Source organism: Lonchura striata, chromosome 3 (assembly GCF_050655825.1).
Source record: "Lonchura striata isolate lonStrDom1 chromosome 3, ASM5065582v1, whole genome shotgun sequence".
Taxonomy (NCBI): Eukaryota; Metazoa; Chordata; class Aves; order Passeriformes; family Estrildidae; genus Lonchura; species Lonchura striata.
The window spans coordinates 67,815,719-67,838,200 of record NC_140705.1 but is presented as its reverse complement, the minus strand read 5'-3'; the positions used below and the strand labels follow the sequence as shown (position 1 = coordinate 67,838,200).

Below are 22,482 nucleotides of genomic sequence, written 5' to 3'. Positions count from 1 at the left end.
ATCACAGACCAGTTCTAGAAGGGAGAGCCTGCAGCAGATGCCCTTGATGATAAATTTTCAGAGTCTATGGGTGGATAATGAACACCTGCTTTGATGCTTAGATCTGACCTTATGCCAATTTGATATTTATTTTATATTGCATCCATCCAAGAGAGGAAATTCACTCCCCTCTTTCAATATTTTCTTTCATATGTCTCTATTGAGATTTCTTTTTCCTTATAATCTATCTTTTGTGTTGCTTTATCAATTTCTTATTTTTTTTCCTTCTACCTGCTTCAGGATATATTTTCATGTCTTCTGTGATATTCTATTTTAACCAGTGTCTAATTTACCTCTCTCTTTCTTGCAGCACTAAGGTGTGGTAATTGCTGAATTTGTTCCAGTACTGTGTAGTGTAAAAAAGGTTTCTCTTTTAATAAGAGAGATGATTCTGATCTCATGTTGCTTAAAACCAATTCAGCTGATAATCTGAAAAGCATTCCTCTTGATTTACTGTAATTGCAATGGGGTCAAGCCCTTTGAAAAAGGTATACCTGCCGCATTTCATTTTCTGTTTCATATGCTCTTAAAACATATTAAATTATGTGTTACAGACTTTGTTAGCACTTGGGACATTTTACAAGTGAAGACAAAGCTTGAGAATTTATTCTTTTGGGGACAGTTTATTGGGAGGATCAAGATTAATTTTAATTCCTAGACATCAGTGATCAAGAAACCAATATTTATTTATCCATCACTTCAGACTTTGTCCAATACACAGACTTTGCTTTCATAGTAATATCAGTAGTTAATGTTCTGTTCTACTGTTTTTACCTAAAAAGCAGCAATTATAACACTCTTTGAACACCTTGTATTTCAGTTTCCTGATCCACTTGAAACTCAACAGTTTGGTCATCTTTACACTTGACCTGGCATATGTATTTCACTCACAGACTTTAATCTTCTCCTGTGGCAAAGATTCTTTATTTACAGGGTGTTAACCCTGGGGTTCAGGCTTTGAACATGACCTCTTTTATTTCTTAGAGAATCTTGTTGGGCTTTCTTGCCAGATTTGTCTTGAAAATCTTCCAATCTCTAGCTCTATTAAATATTTTGTCTTCAAAACTCAGTCCATTCTCTTCTTATGGGGAATCACTCTTCTCCCCCTGCCAGTGTAGATTAAAACCAAACTATATTAATATCTTTGCAATTAATATACTTTAATGGAGATATTTCTCAAAAAATATCAGTTATTTGGGGCTGACTATAGGTTTGATGAGGCCAATACCCACATTCCTAAGCATATTAAAAAATATTCTGCAAAAAGTTCTGCAAGAAAGGTTAATGAATTTCAGATAGCCTTTAATTCAAACAAAAATACTCTATATGCACTATATTTGAATGGGTATGGAAATATATTCAGAGATCTTTAGTAACTGAGAAAAAACATCTGAATTTATATGCTGTAACTGTAGGTTTTATAGATTATATTATTGAGTCCTTAGCAAAATGAGTTTCAATTTAATAGTTATGAAGATATGATATTGTTGCATATTCATTGCAGTGTTAGTGACAATGTACTTCAATGACAACATTGGAATTAGAATTAATGCTTGCTTTCAAAAAAATAATTTTCTGTTTCATAGGTGGGGACAAAAAGAAAATGCATTGAGCAGTCTTAGGAAAAGAAAGTTCATTATGGTAATTTCTTACATATCTATCTTTTCTAAGACATTTGAGTTAAACAGAACTATGAGAATAGAAGGAAAACAATCCAAAACACAGGCATTACAGTTTTGTTTGCTTGTTTTATTTTTCACAGTACAGATTTGCCAAGGAGTTTGTGATTGATAAGATCCTTACCTAGTCTCCCAAAGGGCACACTCAATCGATGACTACATTACACTGAGATGCAAAATTCAAAAGTAGAACATTTAAAAAATATCAGCTCTTATGCCTAAAGGTTTATATCCAAGTTTATTAGATTTAGAAGGAAATGCAATGTGGGGGCATATGTTCATGCATCAGTGGTTATGTCTTCCTATAAAGCTTTTAGTACTGACCTCTAGAAATGAGATATTAGATTGGATAAGCTATGAGTTGGGTAGTTTTATCAATATATGGCCATACTGTAGCTGCTGGCTGAGTTTGAATTTGTTGTGCTACTTGATACAGCAACAGAATTGTCAGTTAATGTGTATGTGTTAGAGAAATTATCTGCCTCTGCTGGTCAGAAATAATGTTTCATTTACAAGTGCCTTGTTTTATGGGATGTGTTTTAGCTGAATAGTAAGAGATGCTCACCATTCTGCTCACATGATTGGCTGTTTCTACTTCACTAGGATGATTCAGTTTCTATAAGACCTGTTTCCACATTAGTCATTGATTATTCATGTTTCAGTAACAGCAGATGACTGAAAGGGAGGTTTACAATATCAGGATAGGAAGCCAATGTGCAAACATATCCAAGCACTCTTCACCTACCTGTTAGGCAAAATATGTGAAAATTCTGTGACCTCTGCCTCAAGCTGTGATTCTTCTGAAGATGATGTCTTGGAAAGCAGCTGTTCCTCCACCCAGTTAATGGGCTCAAGGAGAAATCTTGAGTAATGGGCTGGAATATCATGCACTCAGATATAAGATTTATATTCATCTCTATTTGCAAAGATATACATTTCAGAGTTTATAACTTTTTATTTTGAGAACACTGGAAAAGCATTGAAAATAGGGTATACTGGGAAATAGACTAATAGCTTTTCCTCCAAAGTAGCCCATGCATATTTTATGTCTATAATTAAACTGAGATTGTGGCATATTTATTACATTGTAATGGAAGTCCCATGGTGTTTCAACTTACAAAATAAGAGAAAAAGTAAGAGAAAGTAAGATTCAAGAGTACTCAAGTTTCTCCAGCAGTCTCAGCACAGCACAATTCAGCTCCTGCAGCAATTGGCAGTGCAGTTACTAACTGTGCCAGCACTGAGGTGTGGTGATTTGATCTAGAACTAGGCACTGTGCCTTTCAGATAACTGGAAACCACAAAATTTACTTACCAATCTATCAGTCTTGTCACTGGCACAGCATGGTGACTGAATGATGTTTGAAGGATTTCTTTCAGATGCAAAGATTATAAACTCTAGAAATGTCAATCCATAGCACAAAAGAAAGTCTCAGGGGACAGTGGAGCTGGCTGGCTGGACAACTGGACAGAGGGTCACCTTTATTAAATAAAGAAAATAAAGTAAATTAAGTTCCCTTATACCAAATGGCCTAACGTGAAAACTGTGTAACTTCCTGTTTACCAAGATGCTGTACTGCAGAAAAAAATCCTACATCCATTCTAAAGATGATGCTAAGAAAAAAAGGCAAATCAAAAAATACATAGTTTTAAAAGATGATAAAGGAAAAAAAAAGGCCCATCAACCTCTAATAAAACCTGCTGTTTTAAAGGCATACAGAAAAAAACAATAAAAATTACTTTTCTCATGGTACTATAAATGTTTAGACAAGGGAAGATTTTATGGAGACAGGAATAAAATTGACAGAGCATGACAATGCTTCTTAGAATAAATTTAAAAAATAAATCCTCATTATTAAAATAAACTAAAATTATTAAAATAAATTATCATTATTAATAATAACATACTATGTGTTCTTTTTGATCCTATAACAGTTTTTCAAGAATGTACTGAAACAAAAAGTAGTGTACAAGTATTTAAAAATATTTTACTGATAGACAGCCTTGACTGAAAATGTATTTATATTATTCATGAAAGGGGGAGATTTTTCTATGTTTAGATTACAATTCAGATTTCTTATATAAGCAGTTGATAAACTACTGTTACAGATCTTTTGTGATATTAAAACACTATTATTTATACCACAATGTTTACTTTAATGTCCAACAAGTGAAAAATTAAATAAGATGTTGCAGAGAACCCAGCAGGAGGTTTCACCTTTTAGGAAATAATACAATTTTGAATTTCCTAATCAAAACTGCTCTTGTTGCCAACATGTATAAACCAGGGATTAAGGCATGACAATAAAAGTCAACACTTAATGGGTCATCAAGAATGAGCACATTAAAAATGATAAATCCCAAAGACAGCTATAAGTGTGTTTGGGCAACAGGAGACCCAGGGTAGGACTCAGAATATGAGTTAAAAGTCCTTCTAAATGTCTTACAAATAGGTCAATTCTGAAAAAAAAAGGATGTATGCAAACCATAAGTGTTTGTTTCTTTAATTTCTTAGCTTCTCTGCATTGCACTGGGAAACAGGCGTTGGTTGTAGAAGTAATGCTGTGGTAAGAGAAAGGATCAAGGCATGTGAGGAGGGCAACAGTTCTGAAGAAAATTTTATCTCCTGAGGCAAGGATGAAAGAGCAGGTAAGAAAACAGAAACAGAACAAAAAATATGATGGCATATTTCTTCATTACATTCTCTCATGTCTTTCAAACAGCTTAATTCTTCCAGTTGTTTTAGCCAGCTTAGCAAAGTTGTATGTGCTTTCCTTATGAATATTTCTGCTCCATTTTTACTTCATAGATATTTTTTTCCTTTGTCCTTACCCACATTGTATTGAACAGAAGAATTCTGAAAAGCAATTGTAAATTCAATTTTAGTGCTAATTATATGCTTCATTGTGCAAAACAGATGAACAGTCACATGAATTTGAAGAGTGACAGGTGAACAAAACTTTTTCAAAACAATCCAAAACACAACTAATCAAATCTCCCTGAAATTCTAAGATCATTTTTCACTATAGACACAGAAAATAGTTTCGTGGGTAATATTTAAATGTTTTATTTTATTCAGGTGTTTTGATTGTAATATAATTGTATTATATTTTATTAGATCCCTGGAAACTCATCAAACTCTTGATTATGTGGTATGTCTGTGCCATAAATATATGGGAAAAGAAAGAAAGAGATCTCCTTGTTTCACTGAAGAATAAAATTTTCTCAAATATTTCATAATATCTAGCAGTCTGAGAAGATCAGATGATCACCCCATTCTAAAGTCTGAGCCTAGCATTTAGGCTGGGACAATTTTATGTGAAAACCTAACATTATGGACATTTAACATTTTGTGAAATCTTCCCTCAAAGACCACAGAAAGTCCTTGGTGGCTTCCAGAAAATATGAAGATAAATAAATGCAACTGTTTGTGGATTTAGAATTTGACTGAAAGTCTAGCCAGATATCAGTGTACATTATCATAATGCCTCAGTGCCCTAATATAAATAAAATTATGGATTAGGGTTTGCATTATACATTTTCCTTTCAAAACCAATTTTTCTGGACTATATATTTCATTAATTTTTCCATTGGCAAATAGGTGAGTATGGAGCAATCAAGCAGTAAATATAATGTTCGATATATAATCATCAGCCTTTTAAAATAAAATTCCTAGACATGCAAAAGTAGCAAACTAGAGAAATTAGTAAATTGATGGAAAAAAGTTACAAAAGCAGTATTTACTTAATCAGAGTAAATCTTTGCCTTGTCATTCATTGTAAGTGATATCATTCCTCAATAATTGTCATAGTTTATCTTTTATCTTCTTTCCTCTTTCATTTTCAGATTTAGAATATTCTTACTGAGAATCAAGGAGCAGAACTGCATCCAGTACTCAACATATGGGCACATATATGGAGATTTTCCTAATTTTTTTAATGGCTTTCCTAAAACTTTGTTACATTTTAACTTTTGGCAACTACTGGAAATACAGACACCTTACTTAAAAGTCTTAAATAAGGTTGTGTTATAAGACTATGACATCTCCTTATATGCATAGAAAATGGGTAGGTTGTATATTGATGTGGGGAGGTGCACATTTTACTTTAATATTTTCTTTTTGGCTGTAGAATACAAATGTAGAGAAAAATAATTAGAAAAATGTAGTCTGCTTTTCTCCACTTTAAATCACTGCTTTTAATTTAACCCAATAATTATTTTTCTTGGAAATATAATATTTATCTAATTTAACATACAAAATATTTTTTAAAAAGGCTAAGGAAAAGAGAATAAACCAAATAACCTTTTATAACCTGACATCTGTTTTTCTTTTGGTTATTGGAAAGTTAAGAACAAAGGAATATGGCTCTGTGGCTTCAGATTAATTCTTTAGTTGAGGTATTCAGCAAAAAAAAAGTGAGAGCATATAACTGTTTAAAATACAGAAAACACCAGATATGTGTGCTAAACATATGCACACCTCAGAAGAATCAGAAATTAAGGATTTATACTGAATGTATTGAAAGAACCTAATTCACCTGAACTCGTGGCAGGTATTTCCAGGCAAGTCAGTTGTGAGGATAGGGTGATGTAAGAAGTTTGGGCTACAAGCTCCAGGGAGAGCTGGCAGATACATACACCTGCTATTAGATACACGTTGGTATTAAGTGGCTGTCCCACTTCAAGCATCCGATCAAAGGGATTTTGGAATTCTGCAGTAGTGTAGCTTTGGCAAATATTTCTCTTAAAACCGTCCTACAGTGCTCAGTGATCCTCCAAATACATGGGTTTCTATATCAGCACAAATGAGAAACACTGTTGAATATTCACTCTTTTTTAGTTTAGTTTGTGGAAGGTAAAAATCAAGACCTCAGCTATGTCTTCAATGGAAACATGCTAGTTAGAAGTGAACTAATTAATGATGTTCATATTTTTGTGTTCCCTTTTCCATCCTCTACCCGCCTCTACCAATTATCACGCACTGTGTTTCCGTATTCATTGGAAAAAATCTTGGGAATGAATGCACTGGGAGGCACAGTGTATCTCAGCATGTGAGATAACCTTTAACAGGTGTATGCTCTATTTAGAGGTCAGAATCAGCAATTATCTACTGCAGATTCTAAAGATATTGTTCCTGGCATGCTACAGCATGCATTTCAGACTCTAAGTAGAATATGAGCAGACATATCTCTTCTTAATGAGGCTCAGGCCTTTTAAAACATTTTGTTTGTTTGCTAGTTTTGTTAGTTTCTTTCATAATCTTTAAAAATGTGGAAAGTCACAAGAAAATCAATGTAAGATTCTGCCTAGACCTAAGTTAAACTTTTCATGTGTGCTTCATTTCACTAGTGTAGTCTTAAAGGAATAAAAAAACAATTATTCTTTTACCACAACACTCAAGATCAGTCAAGAACAATTCCTTAGGCTTCTGTCTAACTGCTAAAATCAAAAGCTTGTAAACCAGCCTGTAACAGACTCAAGAGGAGGATCTTTTAAATCCCTGCTGCCTCCTCCAGAGACTTGCCTGGTTTCACATTCTGGAGTCACACCAATGTTCTGCATTACAAATCTAGCTCCAGTCCAATCTCAGCTGTTTCTCAGTCACTGCAGTACCTGTATCATCAGCATATCATAAATCATTCCATCCTTTTGCTGCTGATTTCCCTGTATGTTACTGCTTATACAAATGCTGGATAGGAAATGCTGATACATCTCCAAACCATAGGCTACGAACACTTTTTATGACCCTTTCACAAAGATCTCTAAATCATGTCCTTTGCATACACACAGGTTTTACTACTGCTTCTCAAAAGCATGCTGTATCCTTTCTATTTCTAAAGATTTGAAATTAACTTGGTGACCTTAAAGGAGGTGCATTTTCAGGAAAAACTAAGTGTTTATCACAAAGCCATCAATTTTATAAAAACATAGATGTTCATAATTAATATGCTTCTGAGTAACAGTCTGAAAATATCTTACCTTGTGCAGAATATCCTACAATGACATGAGCTCTAAATGCAAATACAAATTAGGAGAGGACAAGAAAAACATAAATTATTGCCCTCTGTGTAAATATTCATTATTGCAAATTGAATAAGACAAAAACAAGATTATCCTGTTTTTTCATAATGTACTGAAGGACCAGCAATAACTGAAGGTTAATTAATATGGAGATTTCAATAGCAAATTCAATAACAGGGTTTTGGATTCAAGTATTGTGTTATCTTAATAGCAAAATATAAAATGTTTTTCTTTCACTGTTGATTTACGTAGCTTCATCTCATATTTCTCAACAGATTTCAAATTTTCTACTTCATTGGCTGAACCAAAATGACACGTTACTTACTATGTATTACACCAACCAAAAATATTACTTGTCTATCCATCTAAATACCCAGATTTTTAAAGTTTTCTTTGTTTGGTTATATTTTTCTTAAAAAAAAACCCCAAAAAACCCCCCAAAAAACTTGCCCATGTATTAAGACACTTTAAAAATTATTTCTTTCTCTAAATGATTTGCCTTGGTGACAATTTTAGAGAGAAGTGTTTGTGATATAAGACTATTAAAGGGATTGGCAAAATTTCAATGAATTTTTTGACTTTCATTTCCATAAATGAGAGATTTTGGAAAAAGGTTTGCTTATGTGTGAAACCAATATGCAGAACATCACTGATCAAAGGAGAGAGGTTTAAGGCAGAAAAAATGTAGTTGTTTTTACATGAAGTTTGGCATTTTTTGTCAGTGCTATATAAAATGGATCTTGGTGAAGGATCAATGAACATACTGACCACTACAGGGCCTTAGCCTGAATTCTAGAACCAAGACAGAAGACCATGTTCAGCAAGAAGGATTGGCACATTTTCTTCAAAAGTCAGTCCCACTGGGTATCCTATATACAGACAGTGCTTCAAATATGTGAACATGGCAGGATGGCAGCTCATGTAATTTCTTTAACTCAATGAAAAGGAGAAAAGGAAAAGAAAGACTTTATAGGAAGGACCTTAAGCCTCAACTAGATTGGAGAGATCTTGATAAATTTAGATGATCCAAAAATTCCTTCTGGTCCTATGGTATTTTTCTTGACGTACTGAATATTGAGGATCATCACCTGAGGAGCCCTCTATTATGAATACAAGATTGGTCAGCAACACAGAATAAAGACTTCCAAGTATGGTACTCAATAAGTTGGAAAAGTTTCTAGTGGTTACTTTTTCTACTAGGAAAGTTGAAGGGTTTTTTACAACAAAACTTGCTTTCTTCTTTCTTTGGTCACAAAGAGAGAAAGGAGAAAAAATTGCCTAGGCTTTGACCTCTTTGCATTAGCGTTCTATTTGTTTCTGCAAATAAATGGAAAATATAAACTGACTGGATTGCTAGGTACTCAAACACCTTTCTCTGTCACTGTTCTTCACTGGCACTTCACTTAAGTGATCTGGGCAGGCTGTCTGTGGTTGTTAAACACTGTAATTTCTTTAAAGTTAAGACATCTTGCTCAGTGAAGATTCTGTTGTCAGCCAGGCTTAAGTAGTAGTGATGCAATTCAAGATGTTTTCTAGCAGTGCCACCAATTTCTTGCCTAATACTGATCTGGATAATTTACTTCCTTCTGCTGTTAAAGATCCAAGTGACAGACTATCACAGTTTAAGATCTTCCTGTAATTTACTTCTAAAGTGTCTTTATTTGTGTTCCAGTGCTGTCAACTTGCAAAAACGCTCTTTTTCTGGATAACAAAATAGGCATAGTCAGAAAGTAGCTGCACCTCTTGATATTGAAAATCCTATCTTTATTCAATCTTTTCCTTTCTGTCCCCAACTTAAAAAGAATATATTTTTGCATATTCTCTCTGATTAAATAAATAATTCTTATGTTTGTGCTGAGAGAAATATGAGGCTGGATATTTCCATGTTTCATGGTAAATTCCTCTAGAAAGGCAACATAGAAATGCCCAAGAAAAACCATCACTAGTAAAAGAATATCAGTAACAAATGTGCATGTCAGGTATCTTGGGTTTTCTTAAATTCTGGCTGAAGTATATGGCACATTTTAAAAAGCTTTAAAAAATATTAAGGCAGCGGAGCAGTCAGAGTGTGGGAGAGGACACTGAAGCTCCACAGTGACTTGAATCTCCAGGGACCTTGGACAAATCATCCATCAGTCATGCAACACAACCCAGCAGGCAGCCTCAGCCTCGTGTCTGCCCTGTCTTAAGGGTGCAGCACATCTGAACTTGTGGTGATGGAGCAATTTGGTGTGATTTGTGTGGCAAGTGCTGTGTATTACATAATAGAAAGGAGAACAGATTTCTTTTATGCGAAATTGAGGCCATGAGAATTACAACTAAATTAAATTGAAGTGCTGTCTTGACCTTTTACTATTTCACAACACCTGGATTAATCAACAACCTCTGACATCTTTACCTGAAAATCAGACCTTTCTTTTCACCTTTCAGCAGGAAAAGATTGAAATGCAATTACAATCATGCTTTGTGTATAACTGAATTTCCTCATGACTGCCAAATGATTTGTGCAGTTCTGAAAAGAAATGGCCTGTAGTTACCTTTCCTTTAGCTGAATGCAGCCTATGACTGTCTTCAACACCAAGCTCTTTTTTCTATGAAAGATTATTTCAAGTTTTATCAGTTCTCTGAAACCTAGAGACATGAAATCTCTTATATATTTTTCCTGTGCTCTATGTTGCTGACTTTGCAGTGACTGTTGTAGATTGAATATGGTGGCAACAGCATATGGCTAATTATTCCTCAGCTCAACTTTTGATTTGCAAAGACTTGCACAGGGACTCCTGTAAGGACAGCAATTTTGGACGGCCTAGACTCAAACTTGATTTAACTCAGACTTTCTCTGGCAACTGCAATTGTTATTTCCCTGGATTTGCTTCCAGTTCTCCTCTAGGTAAGCAGCACCTACCTAACAGGGTGTTGTGAATGTCCCTGATCTTCCATAGCTTATTTTTGGTTTTATGTTACATATTGGGTCTGTGTATCTTAGGTTTCTCTGGTATAAGCTGGCACAAACCCTGGGTCTTTCAGCCTAACACATCAGCGGCTGGCTTCTTTTCTGTCACCTTTGGTGAACAGGAGCCAGTGGCCCTGCCTTCCTAAAACCAGATCTGCTTATCAGAAATGAGAAATGTCTCAAAACTGTTCCAATCCTGTGTGAGTTACACTCTAAGTTCAAAGGCAAGCAAATACCAGATGATGTGGAATTTTTAAGTCTTTCCTCTATTTTGTTTAAGCTATACAGCTGAAAGTAAATCTCTCTTGCACACCTTCAGCAAACCTGTTTTTCAGCCACGACCTAGGTTTTGTAACTAGTTGCTTCATTAACTTATTCTTTACCATCTTAACACCAGATGGAAGGAGATTCAAGTAAAAGGTCTGCCTTATCAAGGCTCAGTATATATTAAAGTATATAGTATTACTTTTTAATTTACTAGAATTAATGGCAAGTGTATTGGGAGCTACTTGAGATGACCACATCTGGTATAGATTATTGCCTCCTTTTAAGAACAGCACTAAAAATAATTTTTGAGACTTTTCTAAAGTTAGTTTTATCAGGCATCTTCTTTTAGTTGAAGCTATTCAGATTCTGATCATACAGCCTTTAAATACCAATATGCAATATGCTAAGAGAACAGTAGCAATATTTATCTGAGAATCCAACAGTATTTATGCCTTATTTCTGGTAATGCATTTAGCATGCCATTAAAACCTTCCATCAAGAGCTCCTTGAGTCAGAACTTCAAAATAAAAAGCTAATGTTTTATTACCTATAGGGATATCCAGAACTTTTCCTGAAAGTAAGTTACCAAGTCTTAATTCTTGCCACCCATAATAAAGATTAATTATTTAATATTTAATAAATTTATCCTCAGAATCCAACAGACAGAGATTTGCCACTGAGCAATCTGAATATATTATAGAAAAGACCCTGAATTCTGTATGCATTAAAACCTATGCATGGCATAGGTCTTATAACTGACTCAGAGTGCCTTCCTAAGTGGCACCTGATTCACACTAGAGGTGACACTATAATGATATTCATAGCTGTACAATTCAATTCTCTGAACAAGGATTGTATTTAATATTTATGGGATAGTAGCAATGTATATTCCATTCCAAGAGGATGCTATACATTCTGTCAAGGAAAACAGAACTTTTAAAAAGGTATTTTAAAGTTGCATTTATGGTGCCTAAATTTTTTCTAGTATATAAATATTTATATGTACTGCTTATATCAATGATTTGGGCTACTAATATTAAAATTTTATTATTGAGGTGAAGAATTTTATGACTCATCCAGTAAGGACAAGAACTGAAAATTATGCTTTTATGACATGATTTTCTTTGACTGTCACTAATATTCATTCAGCAGTCACTAGAGCATATTATGGATGTGTTCATAAAGCATTTTTTACAACTATAGGTTGTGACATTTCGAAGAAGGCAGAATTCTTTTGTCTCCCATATTCAGCATTTAGGATACTATAGGGCGCAAGTTTAAAACATATGATATAGGCAAACAAAGAAGCAGAAGCAGAAACACCAATTATTATAAAGGATGAATTGGAATGTAATAGGATGTCAGCCTGGCTAAACAATGGGTTCTTATTGGACCTTGAGACTTAAATGGGAAGTTTACAGAAAGCAGAAACTAGGTCAGATTCCAGGGGAAGATGGCAGAGTAATAACACAAAGGAACAAAATCAGGAGGAACAAGGCACAAACAAGACGAAGCTAGTAATGGACATAAAAAGTAACAAGAGATTCAACATAAGTGATAATGGAAAATTATGTGGGAAATGTAATATATGCTGCAGGAAAATGTCATGCTACAGTTAAACAAAGATGAAAATTTATTTGTAAATGGCGTAAAGAATGGATGATGTTCCTTGCCTCAATGTTTTCAAAGAATGAATGTGATCTGCAATTGGGTGACTGACACAAGTTCTGTTAATGACAAAAAAGATACCACTTTAACCTAGAATAAGGGAAGGGTTTAGTGAACATATATCAAAATCAGAGACTTTAAAATTATTTGGTACAATAAACCTTATCCTATATAATTTAAAGAGGTGACCTAAGCAATATGTTGTAGTGATTGCTCTTAAGAGTTATTGGAATATGGTGATTCTGGATGACTAATGAGAAACAAAATAATACTTCCCTGAAGCAAAGTATGGTCTGTGAAAACTGAATTATAAATATATAACTTTAATATTTCAGGAAAATTGTAGGAACAAACAAGTGCCAAGAAGAAAAAAAAGATGATCAACAGACAACAAAGACTTATTGATAACACATCATATCAAAGAAATCTGATTTCTTGCTATAATAGAGTAATAGGACTCATGGGAAGGGAAGAAGCAACAGATATCCATTATTTTTGTGTTAATACAATGGTATTTCTTGTAAAAAAAATGGGGACAAATATTCTAGATAAAACTCTCAGAAGCTGACTAGAAAGTTTGTAACTGAGATCACTATCAAATGGAAAAATATACACATTGAATTTGTACAAGTGCCTACTGACTCTAGTACTGGCTGCTACAGTTAAGAAAAATTAAACTTCAAGAAAATGGGTTAATGGACTAGAATTGAACTGGATATTGACAAACTAGAGAAAAGGCCTGAAAAAATAAGATTAAATTTAGTAAACACAAATATAAATGTTTCTTCTATTTTGGTATGAGCACTCTGTAGTATAACTACAAGCTATGAAATGTCTCATTTGGCAGCAGAGCTACAGGAAAAGTCCTTCTGGTAAAATAGATTACAACATGACTATGACTCAAACATTGACATTTCTGGAAAGGGCACTTAAACAGATAAAAAGTATGTACAAACAGCATTGTAGCTGTATCTTAAGACCATTGCTCAGTTTTAGGCACCTTGATTCATGAAACATATTGACTGATCAGCTGGGCACAATGCAGTGAATGATCAAAGGTTTAGAAAACATCAAAACCAAGAAAAAAATTGAAATGGTTATTTAAAATCTAGGGGAGATAAGGGTTGTAGAGGAGACTGACAGTAGCCTTTAAAAACATAAAAGACTGCTGCAGAGAGGAAAGAAACAATTTGCACTTTATCATGCATAGAGCAAGAAATAGTGTGCCTAAATGACAGCAAAAAAGATTCAGTTTAGATGTCAGGGGAATATTTTTAACAATAAAGGTAGTAATGCACTAGAACAAACTGCTTTGGATGCCATAGAAATCATTTGAAGTGGTTGATAATGTGTTAAAAAAGCACCAGTACAGATCATTTAAAGATGGTCTGGCCATGAAGGGATGGGAAAGGATGAAGCACTGTTTTTTCCAGGTCCATTTTTTTACCATTTCTGTGGACCTTCTAAAAATTTTGGCCATGGACCAAAAATGATACAAGGTTGTGTCAAGTACAACAGAATCTTCTAATGTATGTGTAATGCAAACAGCAGGGACAAAAAATGTAAATGCTTGTCAAGCTCAGCAGAGCTCAAGTTCAAGGCTGGGTTGCTGATGAGGTTATCAAGAAATGTGTTACAGGGAATGCTCCTGATTCTGAGGTGGAAGTTTTCACCTTCTACCTGGGAAACTGGGAGAGCTGCCTATAAATCTCAGCATTCTTTTTTTTCCCTTCTATTGTATTTGAAGACTTGAATGTATAATATTTATATTAAAATCCCTCCTGGTCATTGAGGTCAGTGTCTATAGAGACTGGTGATCTAAACTGGTTTGTAAGGGGTATTCTAGAAACTATGAATACTAAATTTCTGTGACTTAACTTCTTTCAGAGAAATTGTTTGATAATCTATAGCTAAGGAACATGACTCCTGAGTCCCTGCTGATGACTTGCTGTTAAGGATATATTCCTGCTGTCCATGATATGCAGCTGATTCAATATTACTTGCTTCTACTATGAAGTAGAGTGAGATCTCCTGAAAGACCATCTCCGTAGTCATTCCAAGTAACTATTTTAAAATGTTTTCAAGGTTATAATTTTAGACTTTATAAGAAACATAATGGAGATGAGTAAGACCAAGAACCAGAAGGTAATATGAATCACCCTTTTCTCCTTCTCATAGGACACAACAGGTTAATCTTGTTTCCTTTATTCCTCATGTCAGGAGTTGAAGAAAATCCATTGCTGACAGAACCTCAATGTATGTCCAGCTTTGGCACTCCATCCCTGCTGCCTAATATACTATTAATACTTTAGTAGTTCAGCAAATCTTTTCTCCAGCCTCACCAGAACACCAGCAATATCTCCATTTGCCTTCCTCATGATCCAAGCTCTATCTTCATACCTTAGCACAACATCTCCCCCATATCTTTTCAGCTTGCTCAAAATTTATTAGTGATTTGGATGTTTCTACTTTCAATATAGTTTGAACAGTGATGTCATACACATAATTTCAGTCCTCTGTAAAAAAATTTATAGTCATACTGGCCTTTGTTTTTTTGATACCTCCTACTGATAGAATTATGCCAAGTGCTGTGTATGGCTTTTCAAGGCAGATCACAGGGAAGTTTTATGTGCTAATTTCTATAACTTTCACGTACTTTCTCACAGCACAGCATACTACAATGGATATTTCTGATTTATGAGAAGAAAATTATGTGCTTTTGCATGAACTAAGAAATAAGTTCTAGAAAGTCTCTTCTTAGGATGACATATTATTAAATTATCAAAAATATGCTCATGAAAATTATATGTAAACTCTGAAAATATTAGCTTTGACATGAATAATGGTTACTACTTTTTGCTTTTGTGAGCTCTTCAGCAAAAAAAATACAGATGCTACACAAGACCAGTACATGAGCAATACTTGAAAATCTGATAATGTAATAGAGCTACACTCTTGAGTAGAAACCAAAACAGATATCATTCAAAATACAACATGGAAATAACCTGCAAATATCTTGTAAATGAAAGAGAGATCTAGAGCCCAATTAAACTAGAAGTAGTCCAAATATAAAAGGCAAAAAAATGTTGAATTTACCAACAATTGCCTATAGCCTGAGGTGAAACGATGGCACAGAAAACTTACACGACCCAGTGCCCAGGTGTCCATTAATTTAATACAGGCTGCCTGGAAGCTGTTGACAGAAGTGCTGTCAGAAATAGCACTTCAGCAGATCAGCATTCAACTGATCTGTAGAATCCAGTCTCTCATCTCTCACAGAGTTCAGAGGTAATTGTATTCACTGGCTCTAATTAGTAAGGGAAAGCAAATAAATAAACCTTTTCTATCTTTTCTTCCCTGACTCTGTGTAAAATCCAAACATACTGTTGAACAGTGGGGGATGATAAACATCAGAAGTGCCTATTTATATCTTTGTCTGTGTGCTCACAGACCTGTGAGGAAACCAGTTAGTAGTGAAAATATTGCCCTGGACTTGAAATTAATTTTTCTCTTAGATAAAATACTGATCATAAAATTAATTCAAAGGCATAGTCAAACATTATCACTGAACTATCTATGAATTTTTTATGTTGGAAAAGGCCCCTAAAATCATTGAGTTCAAGCATTAACCTATCATTGCCATGATCACCACTAAACCATGTCCCTAAGAAGTTAGCAGATGGATAGTTATTGCCACAAACACTCCTGGATTAGACAGCTTCACATAAAGATTCATTTTATCAGTAAGAAGGAAATACACTATTATGTTTTTATTGCAAAAATATATATCCTAAATTCAAACTGGATTCCTTCATCTGGAAACCTCATTAATTAAGCAAAATTGGTACGTTAGTTTGCTTTTTCTTTATCTCCACACATTTTCATTTCAATTAGCTAAACTCCATTTCATTAACTTTCCTCAATAACTACTCTATTCTTACTTTTTTTTTTATTATCATTTAATTGTAATTACAATTAAATTGAGATGGGAGGTGTTTAAAAGCAAACACAAAACCAGTGAAGACTTCAAGAAACAAAAGATAGGATGATCATTACTGTCAGAAATGGCTAAATTCTTGAGATTAATGTCTCCCTCAAAAGGCAGTAGTTACCCATTCAACATTATAGGAGAACATTGCTTTAAGGAGAGTCAAGGGGTTGTTTTCTACATAGTCACAGTGACCACCGCTTTGAGTATTTTTGCAATAACTTTTACTTAACCTAACTTAAATAAGCAAACTAAGCTTGTCTGTTGCCACCAAGAAAGAAAGAAAATAAAACATAAGGGACACTCCCATCTGGTAGTTTTACACTTCTAAGTTTATACTTTTGGCAGGCCATTGGTATTGAAAGCAGATCTTAAATATTATGCTTGAAATTCAGGCTTACAGTTCATCATGCAGATGTGTGGGACAAGAGAATTAACTCATTAATTGTTGTGACTGACAGAAGGATAACAAGACTTAACAGTGATGGTGTATAGGCTAAACACGTTAGGTGTTTACTCAAGGGAGAAATTTTAAGCTTTTCAAAAAGTGATTGGATTCTGCATGTGAGATCATCTAATACAAAATTCCATGCCTACATTATTCATACCCAGGGTATATTGATTCTTTTGTGTTTAGAAATCACTCACTATATTTTGTTACTTATGGTTTATGAGCTACTAGCTGCAAGAAGTAAAAATTCTATGTGTAAAACTCAGGGGACACAACCTTAATTCCACTTAAATGATTTTAACCTGCGGCATCAACACAGTTATAGGTCATTGAATGTTTTTAGGAATCAGGCCAAAAGAATTACAGCGTATCTACTGTGATAAATTTCTTGTCTAACAGGAGCTGTTGTGAAAATTCCAAATCTGGAAACAAAAGAAATACAAGTAATTGGGAAGAACATAACAGCTTGTGAGCTGAAGGGCTACAGAGAGATTCTCTTCAGCATCTGCTGAAACAGGTATCTCAAGCACAATTCTGGATATGACCTAAACCAAAACCTATTACCCTGGCTCATCACAGTGGTTTGCAGCCCCACTAGTCAATATGGGGTAGTATATAAGAGCTTTTTCCTTAAGCTGTTGTTGACAATATTGGAAGATTTTATATTGTAAGAACTATGTGTTTGAAAATACCCTCACCTTTAACCACAAAACAGGATGCAGACTGGCTTTGGATTACACTCAATGAAGAGCAAAATCAGAAGCAGAAGCAAAGTCAAACCCACTAATCTGGAAAGCATTATCTCTGAAAGTAGCCAGTTAGGACACTTAAAAATAAAGATAGAATTTAGGTGAGATACCATGTAAGTTCTCATGTGACAGGACTGTCCAGCATCCTCTATAGATATTTCTGTTCCAGTGTGCTAACAAGCCTAAGCTATAGAAAACTTGTGGTTCTTGATGTTATTGCTTATATGATTAAAATGAATAATATTTTTAGGTGTTTATAGGGCTTAATGTATTTTCCCAGGCATATTTCAAGTTAAAAACTTTTAATTTTCTTTTTTAATGGAGAATTAATCTATTATTTTCTGCATAATTTTGAGATTTAGCTTCAGTATCAAGAGAGATATTTCCTTTCAAGAACATCTTTCTGAAAAAAAGCCACTTTGAAAACTGTAGAATAATCAATGGCACCTGCTGAGTAGGTCCATATGGAATACATGGATATCTCATGTCTCTTGTCAAATTTTAAGGCATATAAATACTGATTGATCCATTATTTTTATTTCAAAACAATTCAAATTAAAAACTAAAATCTCACTGTCTTGCTCATCAGAAAAGCTTCTGAAAGAAGACAAAACAAACCCAGGCTGTTGGTTCTTTCTATCATTTAGATTTGTGAACAGAAGGGAAACATAGCTATGTTAAGTAATAACCTGGCACACACTCCTCTTCTACAGAGACAGGGTTTTACAGCTGGCAAACGAACTATTCCCTTGCAACAGAGCTTTAGCAAAAAATTCCTCTTCTGTCTATTTTGGATGAGAGATGGCATATTGAATGTGTCAGGCTTGGACTCTGCACTGTCCTGAAATCTCATCAAAACCTAGTGCCTGAACATCTGTGTCAGATGCCAGGAGTGACAAAAGGGCTAGCTAAGTGCTTGCGGCTGCTCAACCAGCAAGCTGTCGCTCTGCTGTCAGAGAGCAATCAGTTTGGTAGGTCTTGTCACACATGAAAAGCAGTGATTTTGAAAAGAAAACCAACAAACAAAGAGCTAGGCTTAGAGCAAAATAGTTGGTGCCTCTATGGTTTTTAGTTAGTGTCACATTTAGGCATCTTGCCTTACTCCTTGGGATTATGAGCAGGGTGTACTTCCTCATTCAGACCTATACTCACTACATTTGTAATGTGCTTTTGGTGGGAGAAAGTCTAATATCATCTCAGATACACTCCTTGGTTCATTCTTTTGAAAGGTGCAAAGACACCACAGTCATCTGATCCTCATTGGCTTAAAGATTCATTCTGACTCACCCAAATGAAAGAAACTGTGAAACCATAGATGGCAGTCCAAGCAAAGTACTTCCTCTTTGCCTGCACAGTGCACAGACAAGGATAGGCAGAGGTTTGGTTCTGCTAGTGGGAAAATAAAGATAGCAAAAGAGAGAAATTAGAGATCATGATGCATTTATTCCCTCCCTTCTGCCAGGCAAACACAGTGAGCAGCTATTGAAAGATCACTGTCAGATCAATGTCACTGTATGCACCTTTGGACAACCACTTATGTGTCCTTTCTCATTGAGCTGATTGAGGAAGAGGAGCAGAAAACCTGGGGCATTCTCACTTCTGGAGGATGAAACCTTGATCCAAACAACCAAATCCAAAATAAATAAGTGTTGTTTACCAAGGTTTTTAAGCAGAGGGAATATGTTACTGAAAATGTTTCTAGAAATTAACAGATGTTTTAATACCACTTGTAGTTGAATTCAGTGTTAGTAAAACAACCTGTAAGAAAGTTAAATATCAGTGAGCTGTTTCAGTATGGAAATGGTGAGATCCAGATGATTTAGATGCACATGGCATATAGGCACCAATTATTAATGGTGATTCTTATGGTCATGCTCCATTCTAAATGCTGGAGTTGCAATGAATAGAACTTTCCCACCCTTCATTGAACAGCCACCATCCTGGAATGAGAAGACATGAAGATTTCCATCTTTCCAACATTTTCTAGCATATAGGGGTCAAGTGTGCTTATCACTGTAGAAATTTCCATTCTCATTTATTAATTAACTGCTAACCTGTATAACACCAGAACAAAAAGAGGTTCAAGGCCTCCTCAGCTTCTCCTTTGTTTCTCAGCTGTACCCTAAGTCATGCAACCAGGCTAGTTTAGCATTTGTTGAAGGACAGTTGTGTTGTGAGATGGCTGCTCAATAGCAATCCTTGGAGCTGGGACCTGATGCTGCTCCTCCCACCTTGGTCTGTTACTTCTTTCTAGAAATCAGTGAGAATTTTCCCTCCCTTTCCTTCCCAGCCTGGTTTCTACATTTGTCCACACAGTGACAGGTGAAGATTTAAATCACTCTAGACTGAGGTAAAAGAACTGAAATCTTGGGATACTTGATATGACATCAGCAGAATAAAATCACAATGAATTTGATCAGTTGTTTTTAAATGCCATTTCCACAAAAATGGACAGCATTTACCATGTCCAAAGTTACATTTCAATTTTCAGCTCTACTACAATCTTTATTAGATTATTTAAAACGCATTATTAGTGTTCCATGGGATTTTTCAGAAGGAAAATCCCATATCAAAATCTAGATGTAAATTACGTGAAGGATGAAAGGAGGTGGTTTCTGCTCAGTAATTCGGGGCTGAAGCAAATTAGAATGAGATACAATCAAATATTGTATTAAAATTTTATTCTCTACAGCTAGGAGGAAAATATTTTCAAATGCATATGTTGTCTGCATAATGAATTATAGTGGACTTCATTAAAATAGCTATCTTCTAGAAAAAAAAACCCTAAATTTTTCTGTGATTCCAGCCACAGAATTTTAATATTGATTAGGCTCTGAAATAGAATTAAAAGTAGTCCATCCTTGCCAAAAATAGAAATAATATATTCTGAGGAAAACTATTCCTCAAATGTAAATCACATCCACTATTGGTTGCATTAAAGCTAATGAAAGAACTCATTTAACACTTAGAATATTGTATCTCATGCTTCTGCCACATGCTTTTGTATAGAGAAGTAAATGCAAGTATAATTTTTTGTAATATTATATACTGATGCTAGGTGGGGTTATTTTATTTAATTTAATGATTTAATTCGCACTTTTATTCTATGTACAGAATCATGTGTTTACCAGTATAATATAGCTGCTGAATTTTTTTTATAATTCCCACCTTTTAAACCAGTCAGGTTTTCAGGCTTCCTTTCAAATACAGATAAATAGTATTGAATTAATGAAAGTACCAAGAATGAAAAAAAAAAAAATTGCATTTCATTGATCTCAGGTTGTCCTAGGGTGACGTTTTGGTGTTTGTATCTCCAATTGTTGTTCTGTGTATGTTTGATATTATGTTCTTTGCTTTCAGAACTGACTCTGAAAGTGAAGGTTTGTTTTGTATTGTTATCAGCCAGCTCACCTCCCCCATGGTCTGCTGTCTAGAAAAGGCTGGTGCTGGCTGGCTTGCTTGCTCTTGCTTCTGCTTTTGCCTTTGCTTCCTAGTTAGTTCAGCTAAGCAGTCCAATTCTTTCCCTGGACTGTTTCCTTTCCTTTCGTTGTCTTGTCTTGAATACCATCCAACCTGCTCCGGACTGGGACCTGGAAACACCAAGGAACATCCAGAGCCTGCATTTTGTGATCTGCAGCAGCCATCCCCAGTGAAGGAGAGCAATCCCCAGCGTCCTGGCGACCACTCCCAGGAAAAACTTTCTGGATTTGTTCATCTCTTCAGAGTGGTGAAAGAGTTTTGTTGTCATCTGGTGTTGTTAATTTTTCTTTTTTTTTTTTTTGGTGCTGGGGAGTGCTTTGTTTGTTAAATAAACAAGTTCTTTTCCACTCATCTCAGAGAAAATTTTTTCCCAAACCAGGTGGTTGGGGAGGGGCCTTGGGGGTTTGTTTTCTGGGGGCTCCTTTCAGAGGGTTTTCCCCAAATTTGCCCTAAACTAGGACACAGGTGAAAATAAATTATTTAGTCTGTTGAAATTTTGTGAGCTACAGGGATTACTTAGGCTGTGAGAACATACAAAAGCTTGTTTGACTTACGATTTTAATCTGAAGTTTTTCTGTGGAGACAGTTGCTCATGTAACTTTTGGTGAAGGAAGAAAATGGTTTTATTTGGTCTCTGAATTGATTAATTGTCTCAGGTTTGATGGACGTCTCAGAAAAATTTCAAGGGAGTTAGAGAAGGAAAGGGAGGTTGAATATTTATAAAACTCCCTAATTGCAGGGAAATTATTGTTATTTGAAGCAACCTTAGTAGATAGTGGAATATAGTCCCCCGTTTTACTGTCTGAAATTTAATAAAGTGTTACAGGACATGTAGTAATGGACTAATAAGGACATTTCAGGGAAGAAAATGCCATACTTCGTTACTAAAGAGCACACAGGAAAGGGACCTGTAAGCGTAAGCAGCATAAATGTATGTTTATAAAGTAAGGCTTAAATGTTCACAAAATAAGCCAAAGGCATTTTTAATAATAAAACCAAGTAACAAAAAAATGCTGATTGCTGGTTCTCAATCCAGCGTCCTGTTTCATTAAAGGGCACATAGTAGAGACAACAGTTTCCTTGCTCTTTGATGACTGAGTTATCTATCCTGGTTGTTCTGGGTTTTTTGGACAGAAGTCTCTTGGTACCATTTAACAGCAAAGACTATTTTGAGTGCATGGCCTAGAA

The 22,482-nt window shown here is 34.9% G+C and overlaps 1 long non-coding RNA gene across 1 annotated transcript in view; it reads left to right on the top strand.

Annotated features, from left to right (window-relative positions):
* Nucleotides 1–8,298, top strand: part of LOC110468856 (uncharacterized) — a 72,579-nt gene extending 64,281 nt beyond the window's left edge. Inside the window, exon 3 of the long non-coding RNA XR_002465159.3 lies at nt 4,233–8,298. This is a non-coding gene — a long non-coding RNA (uncharacterized LOC110468856). The remainder of the gene's footprint in view (nt 1–4,232) is intronic.
* The last annotated feature ends 14,184 nt before the right edge of the window (nt 8,299–22,482 follow it).